This window comes from Bombina bombina, chromosome 8 (assembly GCF_027579735.1).
Source record: "Bombina bombina isolate aBomBom1 chromosome 8, aBomBom1.pri, whole genome shotgun sequence".
NCBI classification, from domain to species: domain Eukaryota; kingdom Metazoa; phylum Chordata; class Amphibia; order Anura; family Bombinatoridae; genus Bombina; species Bombina bombina.
In genome coordinates, this window is record NC_069506.1 from 88,860,434 (window position 1) to 88,873,592 (window position 13,159).

A 13,159-nucleotide genomic window follows, 5' to 3' on the forward strand; every position below is an offset into this window, starting at 1 on the left:
AATACTGGCTTAGTACTTCAGCCTTCTCCCTGTCGCTGTTAAACATGCTACCCTCCACACGTTTTAATATACCTATATTGTCCTTCTTAGATTGTTTGCTATTTATGTACTTAAAGAAACTTTTAGGGTTAGACTTGGAATCCTTTGCAATTCATTTTTTATTTTGGCTAATTTGATTGCTTTTTTGCATGCTTTGTTATATTCCTTATAAATATAGTATGTTGAGTCTGTACTATTTTCTTAGAATAATTCAAATGCTCTACGTTTTTTCCTAATTTCTCTTAAAACATTTTTATTTAGCCATATTGGCTTGAATTTTTTATTGTTATAACCATATGGCATTTGTTGATATGTATATTTATTTAACAAAGTTTTAAATATTATCCATTTATCCTCTGTATTTTTATTAGAAAATACATTGTCCCAATTTATGTTATTTAATGATTTCCTTAAATCGTTTGAATTTAGCTTTCTTAAAATAAAATCTTAGTTAAACCTTTAAGACACTGCATATAAAAGAGATTGTCAAATGTGACCACATTATTGATCGCTGTTACCCAAATGTTCTTTGACTTCGATGTTTCATGATTATATCTGTATTGTTTAATAGCACTGAATCCAAAAAAGCTCTCTATTAATTGTGACAAGAAGTTATACCTGAGAACATTTAAAAAATATCCCCCTTAGGTGAATTACTAGTTTTCATTGGCCCAGTTTATATCAGTGCAGTTAATTATTAGTAGCCCTACCCATTTGCTTTAGTAGTTGACGTTTCCTCCAGGTCACTTATGTTGGGGGGCTTGTAGCATGTTCCAAGGATTTTTTTTTTAGGATTTTTCCCCCCACTCATTATTTCAACCCACATGGTCTCTACATTGTCACTTGTATCATAAATATCTTCCCTTATTGTAGGTTTAAGGTTAGGTTTAATATACATGCAGATTCCTCCACCCCTTTTATTATTCCCGTCCCTCCTAAATAAAGTATACCCCCTCTAAGTTAACTGCCCAGTCATGTGAATCATCCCACCATGTTTCAGTTATACTGATAACATCACAGTCCTCTTCTGCAACTAAGAGCTACAGCTCCCCCATTTTACTCGTCATGCTTCTTGCATTTGTTGTCATACCTTTAATTTTCATGTGCTTTCTGCTGATACTTGGTGTGCTTTCCTCCATACTTTCTAATGTGACATTACTTAAGTCATCCCTTCCTTGCGATATTATAGGAGTGACATATTCACAGACTGATCTCTCTGTTCTATTGTGTTCTAACTGACTCCCCCCCCCCTTTGCCTAGTTTAAATGATTCTCAAAACATGCCTACCATCTTTTCCCCCCAACACATCTGAAACCCATGTCATTCAGGTGCAATCTATCCTTACCTTGCTCTAAAAGTAAAACCCCTCATTTGTACACCATGTTTTTTAACCATGCATTAATTACACCTTAGATCCTTCTGCCTTACTGAATTAGCACACGGCACTGGTAATATCTCCGATAAATATTTAAGCTTGCTACCCAACTCCCTGAAGTCATTTTTTAATACTCTCCATCTCCCGCTGATGCCTTCATTAGTAACATAGGTACCATGACTGCAGGATCAGACCCACATCCTTCTAACAATCAATTCACTTCCACAATATGCAAAAAAGTGAAAACGTGAAAAAGTGTCTGAATTTCATGCAGTGATAGCAGATATAGATGAGCAGCGGTGGTGCCGATCATTGGTGTGGGAGGGTTAGGAGGAGTCAGGTGGGGACCGATACGCTTAGGATTGCCAACCGCCCCGGTTTCACCGGGACAGTCCAGGTCTGAGGCTCTGTGTCCCTGTAACTAGCCTCAAATGCCCTGGGCTAAGCGCTCCCCTGGTGCAGTAAGCCACAGCTTTACAAAATAAAGATGGCCAGAGGCGCGCTTAGCCTGGGGTTACTAAAAAAAAACAAAAATAAAAAACAACTGGTAGTCTGCAGAGGAGAGGACGGAGTATGATGATGTGCGACACAGTGGAGGGGAAGAGGGTCGAAGGGGAGGTCAAATCCTGCAGCAGAGAGAGAGGCAGGACATGATCGCACGCGTCTGCCCCACCACCACCAGTTACCCCCAGTCCAGTCACACACTGTTCACGATGCCAGAAGCAAGGTAATGCGCAGTCTCATCTCCAAACACTGCCTCCAATAATTTTGTAAAGTTGTCGCTCCGAATGTTAGTTTGTGATAAACGGCATAACAGTTATGTTGTTAATCTGGCTATATAGCACTATTTTACTTGGTATTGGGGGTTTCAACTTGAACATTATATATATATATATATATATATATATAGTATATATATATATATATATATATTTAAAAAAAATTAATTTCATAATAAATTTGATGCAGCGAGAAGCCACGCCCTGAGATACACCCCTCCACGCCCACTTAAAAAAAGTGTCCCGGAATTTTCTGGGCAAAAAGGGGGCAACCCTAGCTATGCTACAGAAAAATTTATTTTAGAGCGCTGTCCGGCAGCGGTGTGTATACATACATACACACACAGCTGCCAGTACCTAAGATGGTGGGAATTAGCTAGCAGGAGGAGGGTTAGAGAGATTTTTGGGGAGGGATCAGGGAGATGGGAAGGTAAGGGGTAATCCTAAAATAAGGGAAAAAAAAAAAAAAAAAAAAGTGTAAAACTGCATACTGGCAGACTGTCTGCCAGCACTTATGATGGGAGGAAGAGAGTTGTTTGAGAGGGATCAGGGGTGGGAAGTGTCAGGTGGGAGGCTAACCTCTACACCAGAGCTTTCCAAACTTCTCATGTTGGTGACACACTTTTTAGACCTACATCATTTCGCGACACAGTAATTCAGTTGTACTAGCAAAAAGGAGGTTAACTAACTTGTTTTAAGAGATATAGGACCATGTAAATACATTTAGTTATTATATTCATTTATGTATAAGTAACAGTAGTGTAAAGTATGTGCAAGAATTTTAAAAAAGTTTAATAACTCAGATAACTACTTACTATTTTAATGGGATATATGAGGTTGATGGATGAACACAATTTCTAAATTAATTGGTGGAATATTAGATAAAGACACTCGCATTTCATCATCAAGCACTTTTTTAAAGCTTCCACTTTCCTATCATAAATCAAAAGCAGGAGCAGCAATGCACTACTGGAGCTAGCTGCAAAAAAAAACCCCACTGACTTCTGTCTTCAGCTCAGCATTTAAGCTGCCGCCCTCAGAGCTCGGTGAGTCCGATTGACTACTGCCCACACTGCAAGCACACCTGCTGTCCCACTCACTGACTACACAGTGCAGTCATGAGCCATTTAAGGAGACTACACGTGCAGTCACGAGCCGATGGAGGAGACTACACGTGCAGTTCAGGAGCCAATGTGCTGCCAAAGACGCCAATGGCAATAGTTTCAGTTCCCCTGAGCTGCGCCAATAGGTTAAGATGATCTGTGACCCCCTAGGTATCAATCACGTGTCAACCCATGTGATATGAGTAGCAGGCAGGCGGAAAGTCAGAAACCAAAAAAAAATATTAAAAAAATTTTGCTGCTGAAGCAGGGACACACCTACACACTGCTGCCGACACACTAGTGTGTCCCGACACACAGGTTTGGAAAGCACTGCTCTACACGAAAGCAAAAATTAACCTTACAAACTACCTAATTAACCCCTTCACTTAAAAGTGTAATGCGCAGCTGCAAGATTAGCAGCCTTCTAATTAGCAAAAAGCAATGGCAAAGCATATATGTCTGCTATTTCTGACAAAGGGGATCCCCAGAAAAGCTTTAGAATAATTTGTGCCCATGATTGCACAAGCAGTATGTAAATAAATTCAGTGAGAAACCCAAGTTTGTGAAAAAATTAACTTTTTTTTATTATTTGATCGCATTTGGCGTTAAACGGTAGCATGAAATATACCAAAATGGGCCTAGAATCAATACTTTGGGTTGTCTACTAAAAAAAAAAAAAAAAAAAAAAATGTTTTTTGATATATAAAATGTTTATTTATCTATATATATATTTAGTAGGTAAATAGAAAATAAAGAAGGCGCTATTTCTGTTTTTAAATGTGATGGCAAAAATGCTCTGGTCTTTTGGGGGAAGTCTTAGGGGCCGAATTATCAAGCTCTGAATGGTGATGCCTCTGTTTCTGCACGAGCCTTCAGGCTCTCCGGAAACAGTAGTTGTGAAACAGCGGTCTAAAGACCGCTGCTCCATAACTGGTCTGCTACCTTTGAGGCTTGCGGTCTTTAATCCGCCCTATACTATACGATCGGGCTGATTGACACACCCTGCTAGCGGCCGATTGGCGCAAATCTGCAGTTAACAGAACTGCTTGTGTAATAAAAATGCCAACAGCGTATGCTGTCGACATTATCGATGTGCAGCGGACATGATACGCTACATCGTATACTTTCCGCTCGTACTTTGATAAAATTGACCCCTTAGTCTGAACTGCCCGGTCCTTAAGGGGTTAAAGAGGACACTGAACCCAATATTCTCTTTTGTGATTCAGATAGAGCATGCAATTTTAAGCAACTTTCTAATTTACTCCTATTATCAATATTTCTTTCGTCTCTCTTGCTATCCTTATTGAAAAAGAAGGCATCTAGGCCTTTCTTTTGTTTCAGCACTCTGGATAACACTTTTTTATTTGTGGATGAATTTATCCATCAATCAGCAAGGACAACCCAGGTTGTTTCACCCAAAACTGGGCCTGCATCTAAACTTACCATTCTTGCATTTCAAATATAGATACCAAGAGAATGAAGAAAAATTTGATAATAGGAGTAAATTAGAAAGTTGCTTAAAATGTCATGCTCTGAATCACAAAAAGAAAAAAAATTTGGTTTAGTGGACTTTAAATTAAAAAACACTTGCAGCAAGAAAATTAGATTAAGAGCCAATAGTTTCGTATACTAAATAACAGTAGGAAAATCTAACTATTGCCTGAAAATATCCTTGTTATCTGCCCCTTTACCATCAGTTTTACTTAACATTTATTTTTTTCTAATGTTACCATTGCACAGCTGTGGGTTTATAATAACTTAGGGCTAGGTAACGGAAGTCATGAGTAAACGTAACTATAGTAAATTTATGGGTGCCTATTTAACAAAGGTCTGTCGGACCTGATCCCGACAGTGCAGATCAGGTTCGACAGACCTCGTTAAATGCGGAGAGCAATATTACTCTCCGATATTCAGCATTGCACCAGCAGCCTCTTGTGAGCTGATGGTGCAACACCGCCCCCTGCAGAACAGGGAGGTGTCAATCAAACCCGATCGGGTTGATTTATGGCGATGTCTGTCCGCCTGCTCAGAGCAGCATTCTATTGGCTATTCTAATCAGCCAATAGAATTACAGTAGCTCTCATCCGATTGGCTGATTTGAATTTGAAGGCTCAAATCAGCCAATAGGATTCAAGGGACACCATTTTTAATTGCGTACCTGAATTCCTATTCAGTGTACGGCGGAGATCATATGAAGAGGATCCTCCACGCTTCATGGGCTCTGGTCTTCAGTTCCGGAGTGGACGGTCTTCAGCTCCGCAGTCATCAACTCCTCGCCCGGCTGGGAGGAAGAAGAAAGAAGAAGAAAGAAGAAGAAAGAAGAAGAAGAAAGAAGAAGAAGAAGAAGACTTCACCGCCTGGAACAGGACCTTCTCCGCCGGTCTTCAGGACAGGTAAGGACCACTTGGGGGTTAGCGTTAGGTTTTTTTAAGGGGGGGGGGAAATCGGGTGGGTTTTAGAGTAGAGGTGTGTGGGTGGTGGGTTGTAATGGGGGGGTTGTTGTTGTTGGTTTTTTTTGTTTTTTTTTACATGTAAAAGAGCTGATTTCTTGGGGGCAATGCCCGCAAAAGCCCCTTTTAAGGGGCTGGTAATTAGAGCGGCATTACTTTCGTAATTTAGTTTAGGGTAGGGAAATTTTATTATTTTAGGGGGCTTAGATTAGGTGTAATTATCTTAAAATTCTTGTAATCTTTTTTTATTTTATGTAATTTAGCGTTTGTTTTTTCTTGTAATATAGTTTAGTGTATTTAATTGTATTTTAGTTGAGATAATTGTAGTTTTAATTAATTATGATAGGGTAGTGTTAGGTGTAATGGTAACTTAGGTTAGGATTTATTTTATAGGTAATTGGTAATTATTTTAACTAGGTAGCTATTAAATAGTTATTAACTATTTAAAAGCTATTGTACCTAGTTAAAATAATACAAAAGTTAAATGTAAAATAAATATAAACCCCTAAAATAGCCTACAATGTAATTATTAATTATATTGTAGCTATCTTAGGGTTTATTTTATAGGTAAGTATTTAGTTTTAAATAGGATTAATTTAGTTAATAATATTAATATTATTTAGATTTATTTAAATAATAATTAAGTTAGGGGTGTTAAGGGTTAGACTTAGGTTTAGGGGGTAATATAGTTAATATAGGTGGCGGCAGTGTAGGGGGCTCAGATTAGGGGTTAATATATTTAAAATAGGTGGTGGCGGGGTAGGGGGGCCTCAGATTAGGGGTTAATATAGGGTGGCGGCGGTGTAGGGGGCATTACATATAATATAGGTGGCGGCGGTGTAGGGGGGTCAGATTAGGGAGTAATACATATAATATAGGTGGCGGCGGGGGTCTGGGAGCGGCGGTTTAGGGGTTAATACATTTATTGTTAGGAGTGAGAGGGGGGGGATTGCGGGATACAGGGGTATACGTGTCAGGCTATTTTTGGGAGGCGTGTTTAGACAGTAACGGCAGATTTAAGACCTTTAGTTAGTTTTTTTAGGTGGTGGCACTTTAGAAACTTTAGAAATTTGTACTTACGCTTATTTCTGGACATCACTAGTTTGTCCGACTTAACGGCACTTTATCAACTGTCGGCGCCATATATGTGATAGCTCGCTGTGCAAGCTGAAACTACAGGCGGCGCAGGTTTCCACGCTTGCACCGAAACCTGCGCCGTATATCGGATCGTTCGCCCCCTAGATATTTACATTAAAGTGTAGGCTCTGGGCATCCCAGGGGCAGGTAGTGACACAAAATCTCTCGGATGAGGATCATGGGCAAATATTTTAGTATCTAGATGAAAATTGCATTGACATAAGAATTGATAGCATAATCTGTTGTGAAGAAATTATTTTGTCTCTACCAATAAAAATTAGTTTTTTTAGAGTTCATCACAACTTTAAGGTTGCAAATAAAGCAATGTATTATAGCTTTTGTCAAATTCACTTTTTTTTTTTTTTTTTTTTTTTGTTATGCAAATTAAATGTCCTGCTGTAGAGTAAGCCAGTGTTTCTCAAACGCGGGCCTCAAGTACCCCCAACAGGCCAGGTTTTCATTATAGCTGAACCAGTGCCACAGGTAAAGTAATTAGCTAATCAGTAACACCATGGTTACTAACTTGCTCTCAACCCATAAGATGATTATTTCACCTGTGCACTGGTTCAGCTATAATGAAAATCTGGCCTGTTGGGTGGTACTTGAGGCCCACGGTTTAGAAACAATGGGGAAAGCAACCAAGACAAAATGCCCAGCCTTATAATATTCATTTTTACAGTTCCGGTTAGGGTTGCCACCTTGGCCATGTTTTCCTGGACACTTAAAGTTACACATGCTGCAGGGTGTGCAGAGGGGAACATGAATTGCATCCCGGGACAGCATACAAATAGTGATCTAGACAGCACTATTCACGTTCCTTCCTGCATACCCTGCAGCATGTATAAACTCATAAGTGTCCAGGGGGGAAAAAAAAAAAATATGTCTGAGGTGGCAACCCTAGTTCCGGTGCCAAAGATCATAGCACAGATGCAAATGGACATCAGATTATATTTTTATTGTCTATAAAAATGATTGTGTCTTTGCATAACACTAGTGACTTCGGCCCTGTACGCTAAAATAAGTTATCTCTGATTTATAACAATGTCATATTTAAAATGTAAGTTTTAAAAAAAAAAAAAAAAATTACTTTTGTAAGAGTTGATGCTGTTGTCTTTATGGACTGATTTTTAAGACCTTTTTCTGCGAACCTTTTAATGTGCATACATTACTGAGGTTTAAAGGGATAGGAAAGTCAAAATTGAAACTTGCAAAGAAATCAGGACACAGCATGCAATTTTAAGACCACTTCTATTTTCAACTCTAATTTGTTCTCTTGGTATCCATTGTTGAAAAGAATACGCACATATCCTACACTAGAGGGAGCTAGCTGGTGATAGGTGCCTACATATATTTGTCTCTTGTGATGGGCTAAAAAGATGTGTTCAGCTAGCTGCCAGTAGTGAAAATTCTGTTCCTTCAGCAAAGGATACAAGAGAATGAAGCATATTTGATAATAAAAGTAAAATTTAAAAGTTGTTTAAATTGTATGTTCTATCCGAATCATGAATTACATTTTTGGGGTTTCCTGTCCCTTAAACAATCACCAGAAATGCAAAGACTAATTTATTCAATTAAAGGGAGACTGAACCCAAATTTTTTCGTTCTACGATTCAGATAGAGCATGCAATTTTAAGCACCTTTCTAATATACTTCTATTATCAAGTTTTCTTCATTCCCTGGTATCCTTTATTTGAAAAGCAAGAATGTAAGTTTAGATGCCGGCCCATTTTTGGGGAACAAACTGGGTTTTTCTTGCCGATTAGTGGATAAATTCACCCCACCAATAAACAAGTGCTGTCCAGGCTCCTTAGCTTTGATGCCTTCTTTTTCCAAATAAAACAAAGCAGAGAGAAAGGGCGCCTCCTAGTGTAGCCAATAAATCACAAATGGAGTATAAGAGAAAAAAAAACATACTCACAGTGTAGAAAGGCAGAGATAATGCCTAGGGAAGAGTGGTCTGGGAACTTCACAGTGTCCCAGTAAACTGTGCACTGTGCTGTGGCTGCTCCTCCCAAAATCAGAAAAAGAATCTGTAGTTTGAAAAGATGTGGAAAAAGAGGGCGACCCCTAGTGCAATCAATTATGGAGATATAACTGAGTATCTACTTAATAACAAGGGAATACTCACAAATTGTATTGCACACTGTAGTGCAAATGGAGCATACTAGGTATATTATGGTGACCTAGTGCACAAAAAGGGGTTTAAAAATACACAGATCAGGCAATAACACAGGTTTATTGCCTGATCTGTGTATTTTTAAAACCCCTTTTTTATTAAATCTTTTATACTCTTTTCTACACTGGAGTCTTCTTCTTTTTGGTCCTGCAGTTCACTTGGAGTTCATCTCCCATTGCTAGCAGCACTACCTTGTTTAAATGTGCACTAGGTCACCATAATATACCTAGTATGCTCCCATTTGCACTACAGTGTGCAATACAATTTGTGAGTATTCCCTCTGTTATTAAGTAGATACTCATATCTCCCATAATTGATTTGCACTAGGGTCGCCCTCTTTTTCCACATCTTTTTCAAATAAAGATAGTAAGAGAACGAAGAATATTTGATAATAGGAGTAATCTAGAAAGTAGCTTAAAATTGCATGCGCTATCTGAATCACAAAAGAAAAAAAATTGGGTTCAGTGTCCCTTTAAGTAAAAGTATGGATTCAATAGAAAAAATTCTATTGATTTTCCTAGTTTACCTTCTAGTTTGGCGATTTACACACAACTGCAGTTAGTTAAATTAAAACCACTAAAAGAGAAGGACAAGCATTGAACATAATGAGCATGGGCAGAACTGAAGACTGATGTATAAGCCTTAAAGGGGTGTGCTGTAAAAGGGGGAACTACTGTACCTGAGATAATGATGATATATTAGTGTTATAATATAACCTTAATATAATAATCCCTATAGTAATAAAACAATATATTACCTGAAATATTATTAGTGCGTATATATAACCTCAGATAATGTATAAATACAACTTTGAAAATAATTAAATTCATACAAATACTTACATTAACCCCTTAAGGACCAGGCATTTCAGACAAAAACTTACCCAAAAGACCCGAACATTTTTGCCATCACTACATTTAAACAGATATAGATATATATATATATATATATATATATATATATATATATATATAGGGTGCTTGTGTGCCTATTGGCAAGCAGGAGCCACATTCCTGGGTGCCTAATGGTGAGAAGTGGTTGCATTCCTAGGGTGCTTGGGCGAGTTTTGGCAGGTAGTGGTCACTTTCTTAGTGTGCCTGTGCATCTATTACCAAACAAGGGCCACTTTCCCACTTTCGCTGGGGCCATTTTCCAAGGGTGCAGGATGCCTATTGGCAAGCAGGGGCCACTCTCCTGGAATGCCCTGGAGCCTTTATATCTATCAGTGGCCACATTTCTCAGGGGGCCAGTGCACCTATTGGGCGAGCAGTGCCACTTTCCTGGGGTGTTCTGGACAACTAATGGCTAGTGGTGACCACTTGTCTGGGGTGCCCCTATTGGAAAGCAGGGGCCACTTTCCCTTGATGCTTGGGTGTGTTTTGGTGAGCAGGGGCAACTTTCTGGGAATGCCTGGGAGCCTTTTAGCTGGAAGTGGACACTTTTTCAGGGTACCTTTGCAACTATTTGCAAAGCTACCTGGGGTGTCTGGGCAGCTATTGGATTGCAGGGGGCTACTTTCTGGGGTGCTTGGTGAGTAGGGGCCACATTCTGTGATGCCTGCACACCTATTGGTAAGCAGGAGTCACTTTCTCAGGGTGCTTGGGTGTGTTTTGCTGAGCAGGGGACCACTTTCCTGGGGTGCCTGTGTGCCTATTGGCGAGCAGGGGCCACTTTCCCGGGCTGCTTGCAAGCCTATTGGTAAACTGGGGCCACTTCCCCTGGGTGCACTTTGGAGAGTAGTGTCCACTTTTGTGAATGCCTGGAACCCTATTAGTGAGCAGGATTTTGCGCTTTAAGGAAATTCTTTTAGTTTGCCATTTCATCGCCCCAGTTGTGGGGATTAGAGAGAGAAAACTTCACACTCCATCAGATTGCTGTTGCCATGGGTATGACACCTTTGGCTGAAAAGTGGGCTTGTCTTTTAAAATGAGCATCAAATGCTAAAAAAAAATTAAAAAAAAATGTTTTATGTCTGACAATCTCCTCCCTATACCATTTGCAACTGACTGCTTGTCTCATTTTTTGTGTACTGCCCAAGCACAGGCACCACAATTATTGATCTCTGTGCTATGCAGACAAGTGACCTCAAAAGGGGAGAAGTCATGTATCCACCTAGAAAGCAGATTAATACACTCTAAAAACAGTGATTACCTGGCCAACTAGAAACCCAGGTCTCATATCTGTCATTAGTAGGCGATTGCCATAAAAAGGCAGTGCACACACACAAACAAAAAAAAGGAAGAGGAGGAGGCTAGTAGTCATTTATTGTATCTAATGGATTTACTATAGGGAAGCAAGTGACCCCAAAATAGTCCCTTTACCCTAAAAACAGCATACAATACACCACACAATACCCCCTCAACAAGAAAAAGTGAATTACCCAATTTAAAAATATCCTGTTAGCAAACGGGCACTTGAGGGATTCTCCTTTTCATTAAACATTTCATGTCCAAAAGAGGGTCCACATACTCTCCTTTATTGTTTATGGGTGAAATACTGATTCAGAAAGGATGCTTTAAGAAGGAACCCCCCCCCCCCCCGGGGGTCAAGTGCTTCCGGTTTATCACCATTACTATTAGGGATGACCTAAATAAGGCCAATAAATCATATTTTTCATTACTCCATTAATGTCTATACCAGTAGCAGAAAACTATAAACAATTTGTTATGCTTCAGTGCCAATAATGGAGTTAATAAGAAGCCGGTGTACTAAAACATAGCTTTGTAACAGAAAGTGGAATAAGGACTTTGTTTACCCATATAAAATAGCTAACTTGCAAGCTTTTATGTTTGTAAACAAGTCCATCTTTGTTTAGAGTATAATTTATTAGGGATGGAATAAGTAAACCAATTATTAAATTATATTTAAATGAATACCAATTATTCTTGTAATCTTAACTAGTATGCACTTTTTTTTTTATTTAGTTTACCTTGAATTTTTAATAGTGATATTTTCAATAGAATTATAGAGTGGATTTAAAAGCCTGTAAAACTGATAATAGAATGTTTGGTGAAAGCAAAAAGTAAAGTGACTAATTAATAAAAGGAGATAAAACCCTTTGAAATTGATCTTTATTAGGTACATTTTTGAACTTGTCTATGCAGAGTGGATAACATAAGTAGATCATGCTTTTAAACCCCAGATAACAACATGGCAGCACTTACTACTTTATAGGGTCTAAGGTCTTAATTTCTCAAGCTGCAGAGATATTTTTTAATCCAGTGAGGTACAACATCTCTCATGAAACTTTGCACACACAATTCAGAATGCAGTGGTGTGCTTCTTAAAGGGACATGATACCCAAATGTTGAAGCACATGAAAGTGATGCAGCATGGCTGTAAAAAAGCTGACTAGAAATATCACCTGAACATCTCTATGTAAAAAAGGAAGTTATTTTACCTGAAATTTCCTAAGTAGACTTTAAGCAGCCAGCCAGGATACATGTCACAGGACAAGCTAGGGAGTGTGCATCTGTCATATGCATGCACAGTCATGTTATTTTCCTATTCAGTTTAAGTAAGTTCAATGAAATCTCATGAGATTTCAGTGAAATCCCATGAGTTCACAGCAAAGGCAAATCATTACCTGAGCACTGCTAATGCTGATTGGCTATTGTTTGTTTTCTTTTGTTTGGTTTGTTTGGTTATAGCAGATCTATCATCTAACTGTTCACAGAGCACCTGCTCTGATCTAGGAAAAACTATTTCAGTGCTCTATTAAACTGTAACAAAACAAACCTTGGCTAGTTATTAAGAACTAATTAAAACTATTACAACATTGTTTTTTTATGAAAATTGGAAACTTAAACAAGGACTTTACCCAAGGACTTTACCCATTTATAGACTGTAATAAAAAGATAACTGCAACTTTTATACTGTAAACAAGCTGCACTTTTAAAATGAAATCCTGCAGCCAATATAATTCCCATTGCGCTGCTTTCTGCGTATAGCATCTTACTATTGCCCATATTGTGTGCATGCTTGTGTTTGTCTATTAGGGTTATAAGTATTTTGTGCATGCTTGTGTTTGTCTATTAGGGTTATAAGTATTTTGTGCATGCTTGTGTTTGTCTATTAGGGTTATAAGTATTTTGTGCATG

At 38.6% G+C, this 13,159-nt stretch overlaps 1 protein-coding gene across 3 annotated transcripts in view; it reads right to left on the bottom strand.

Annotated features, from left to right (window-relative positions):
* Positions 1–12,518, bottom strand: part of SLC2A5 (solute carrier family 2 member 5) — a 924,962-nt gene extending 912,444 nt beyond the window's left edge. Inside the window, exon 1 of one of the 3 annotated variants that reach the window (XM_053690437.1) lies at positions 12,460–12,513. The gene's annotated coding sequence lies outside the window, so the exon portion shown is untranslated. Of the gene's footprint in view, positions 1–12,459 lie in introns of all 3 variants that reach the window. The other 2 variants (XM_053690433.1, XM_053690432.1) reach the window with 2 other exon arrangements.
* Between the last annotated feature and the right edge of the window lie 641 nt (positions 12,519–13,159).